This window comes from Osmerus mordax, chromosome 4, assembly GCF_038355195.1.
Source record: "Osmerus mordax isolate fOsmMor3 chromosome 4, fOsmMor3.pri, whole genome shotgun sequence".
In the NCBI taxonomy this organism is placed as follows: Eukaryota; Metazoa; Chordata; class Actinopteri; order Osmeriformes; family Osmeridae; genus Osmerus; species Osmerus mordax.
The window spans coordinates 9,479,658-9,484,098 of NC_090053.1; positions in this window are offsets into that span (position 1 = coordinate 9,479,658).

Sequence of the window (4,441 nt, forward strand, 5' to 3'; positions counted from 1 at the left end):
ACACAACACACACACACACACACACCACACACACAGACACATAGACACACAGACACACAGACACACACACACAGACACACACAGACACACACACAGAGAGAGACACACAGGCACACACAGACACACAGACACACACACAACACACACACATGCATACACAGACAAACACACACAGAGACCACACACACAAACACACACAAACACACACACACACACACACACACACACACACACACAGAGAACACACAAACACTCAGAACCCCACAGCCAATACAGTTATCTAATGATATATTGACAATCCCATCGCTCAATACTGTGGGACAACAGCTACTCTACACAGCTGTGTAAGTAAAGAGTGTCGTATACAGCAGAGCTACTACAGCTGTAGTAAAGACAGATGTATACAGAGCATCCTGAATCCACCTGACTACAGTCTGTAGTACAGCTCTTCCCCCTCCTCTGTCTCTGCTATACCAACACTTACGTAAAAGTCCATTTATGCGAGAGGGTTATTTTTCGACTCTTAACTAATTTTTCATCTCTCTCCGCTACAAAAGGTCGCTTGTGACAGGAGAAAGATAGAGACTGAGAGAAAGAGAGGTAGGAGAGAGAGAGAGAGAGAGGCCAGACAGACAGACAGACAAAGGAGGAGGGGCAGGGAAGTTGTGTGTAGAAAATGTCTTGTTTGTCCACTGTGTCATTGTGAATTTACAACGTAAAATATTTTAGCATACACTCCTCAGGGCACTGAAATTGATGTTCAGAGTAGAACTTAACATTACTCAACCACCCCGGCTGCAACAGCATGATCAAGACAGAATAGGCACATGATCAGGGACAATCAGGAACTTGTTCACAGACAGATTTATCAACGCTGCTCAGCTAACAGGCGTCAGCAGCGGTGGTGTGTATCACCTGACGACCTGTGTGTCCACTACGGATCAAGAAGACTCACTGCTCCACAGCACAGGCCAACCAGAAACAGAGCACCAGGGGAAGGGGTGGGGGGGCAGGGTCCCCTTGTTCACCCTCGTTGTGTGTTCACCCCCGTCCTCCTCTAGTCCCAACTGCCGCTTTTTTTCCCGGCGTTTCTCAAACGCTTCGTCACGTTCAGAGCTCGACAGAGATAGCTGCTCGGTTAGTTGAGCACGGTAGCTAGTAACATCTGAAGTAACCGTGTCCTCCCCACAGGCCGGCTGGGGGGGGGGGGGGGGGGGGGGGGGGGGGGGGTCTGAAGATGTACCCACGAGTCAGCTCACTAATATCCATTTCTTTGGAGATGCGATGCTTCGAAACGTCGCAGGGAGACACGGTAGCCCCCCCTCCCCCACCCCTCCCAGGTAGGTCGGTCTGGTTCCCCCCCCCCTTCCGCGCGCTGCGTGGTTCGCTCTGCTGGCTCGGTGTTTTGGTAGCTGCCCACTGGTGCAGCTAATAAAATAAAGAGGAATGAGGCCAGCTCTGGGCAGCCTGCAAGGTGATAGCCGGATCTGCTTACTGAAAATTCTGTCTGTGTGGCTGTTTGTGTATGTGTGAGGAGACACGTCTGTGTGGCTTTGCATAAGTGTGCTCTTGAGCGTGTGCCCGTTTGTGTGCATGCGTGTGCGTTCACGTGGCCGGAGCTTATGTTTGTGTGTAGGTGTGCGTGTGTACATGTGTGTGTGTGTGTGTGTGTGTGTGAGAGAGACATCTTGAAGAGCCACTGCTGCCACAAAATCCCTCAACAGGATTCATATTTTCCTCTCCGACAAGAATTGTTGTTTATCTCTGTCTGCTTCATACTTCGGCAATAATGACAACAGTGTGCTTCACTGCTTCAAGTGTTTGAACTTGCTGTGCACAAAGGAGAGATAAGGGGGGGGGGGGGCGGAGCGGGAGGGCGTGGGGGAGGCGGGGGGAGCACCGGGGGTGTTTAAGGCCCAGAGGGGATGCCGTGGGAGTCTTAAAATTTGCTGATTCCCCCCCCCCTCTAGTCAAGTTTACCCATCTGGGCTCCTACGTTCAGTCATTCAAATCTAATGTTGTCTTTGTCGTGTGTGACATCTCCTACATTTGCATGCACACGTACACATCGCCACACACACACACATACACACATGACCACACACACATACACACATGCGCACACCTCAACTCGCTGACCTGGTTCTAGGCAGTCCCCTCACACCAATAGTCTTGCCTCTAATAGAGAACTAATCTGAGGGCCTTGTCTGCTTGTGCAGTCATCCTCGGACCTCAAAACAAACAAGCGTCGGATAGGCTCGCTGCCCGACAGGCTCGCTGCCCGACAGGCTCGCTGCCCGACAGGCCTGACAGGGACAACCCCTAATGGTGCCCCTCACACCACTCTCCATGACTTCCTGCACACTGAAGCACATGGGAAATCCCATTTCTCCCACAACACACTGAAATAACACGCAGCAATTGTGTTCAACGGCTCAAAGAAATCTGTCAAATGCATCTTGTACGGGTTTTATGAAAGGGAATGAATATGTATGGCTTACGGTGTTGATGGCAAAGCGATGCGTCAATAAACTGTATATACACGTCTTTGTTGGTAAACGCATCAATTCATCGTACATCAACAACCACACTGGATCTGATTAAAGAGTCAGAGGGAACCAAGCACAGCTGAATTGGTTCCCACTCCAGTATGGTGTTCAGTTTGTGCTTTTAATGAATTGCCACTAAAGCCTGCTTTGCAACAGTCAATGGGACAATCACTGATCCGTCCTTGGTGCTTAGCTCTCCTCCAGCTCACCAGTGCTCAGGTTTTAAGGGGATGCACAGTGCTATTGTAGTTCCCACACATAGGTAAGCCTTCTATTATCACAGCATTAACGTCTTAAAATGGTGCTTATAGGCTCTTGTGGGTGGTCATTAATTAAAATAGATGGTGGTGGCTGGCTTTGTAACATCTTCCAGAATGGCCTTTCCCTCTCTCATTTTCTCTCCTTCGCACTTAAATCCTTGCTTTTTTTTCCCTTTTTTTCCCCCCCTTCTATCTTCCTTTGACAAATTCACCCTCTTCTTTCTGACTCAGTCTCTTTCTCAGTTTCTTTATCTCACTCCTTCTCCCCTGCCCCCCCCCCCTCCCCCCCGTCTCCAAGCTTCTTTCTCTCCATGGTATCTGGTTGGTGGTCAGCGAAGCAGAACCTAAGTGTGTGAGGACAGTGGAGGGTCCAGGGTTGACGTGCTGGTTTATCTGTCCCGGTCAATGCTGGGCGCGGAGACAATGGCAGCCATGAAACAAGTGGGCAGCACTGACAACCCGTTCTCATTTGATCCCCCCTCAGACAGAGGCTGGCCTAAGAGGGCTTTAAGTCCAGGCTCCGATAGACAGGAGAATACCCCCCCCCACCCGCTGAATTAGCATAGCCCCCTGCTTGCCCCTCAACCTGCCCCCCCACCTCCTCCTTTTTCATCCACTTGCTGCTCAATTGGGTTGGCACTGCTTTGGTGCTTGGGACTTCACCCTCAAGTGACCGGTGTGGCCTCTAACTGACCTACTGGCCTCTTTATCCAACCACTTGATTAAGCTACTGAAGTACCCCCCCCCACACACACACACACACACACACCTCTCTGTCGCTCTCTTTCTCTCTAACACTCACACACACACAAACACACACACACACTCACACACTCCCCCTCCTCCACCTTGCTGTCCCCCTCCTCAGTCCCAGCCGTGAATCCTGCTGGAGTGTCTCTACTGACAAATGAAGCTTCCCTCTGCAAACAAATCAGTGTTAACAGTTAACAGTCATTAACGGACACTTACCTCTTCAGAAGGGGTGTTTATGGTCGGTCAGGAAGCCCATCGATTCACAAGGGGACATTTTGTGAGCACACACACACTCACACACCCATAAACCCCTACAGCCCACAGTCTAACGCCTCTAATTACCACTTACTGTAATGCTAGATTTATGGCAGTAATAAAATCCCCAGTCAGGTTTGTGATGGCCTTTGGTTGTGCTTATGCGAAGGCTTTCTGAAAGCCACACATCACATTGTGATCGCATTGTGAGGCTGGGGCTCTTTGACCATTCTTCTGGGTCAGCTGCCTGGAGCAGAGGATGTCATATAGGAGCCAGCTGTCTCTATAAGACACAGGCCATGGTGGCTTTTACTCGCTCCTCTCGCTTCACATGCCTCCACATGCATATGACTTTATTCTGTTTGTGTGTTTCTGACCTTAAGGACGAAGTAAATAGTCATACAGAAATGTCCTTTTTTGGTCGACATGACAGATGAGTTATTTACAGATGCTGTTCTAAATAATTAAAGACAGTGAAAGAGAGAGGGTTAGAGGGTGAAAGAGACAGAGTGTGAGAGAGAGGGTTAGAGGGAGAGAGAAAGAGAGGGTTAGAGAGAGAAAGAGAGAGGGTGAGAGAGAGAGAGATAGAGAGACTTGTCTTTGCTCCAGCTCCTCAGTATCCTG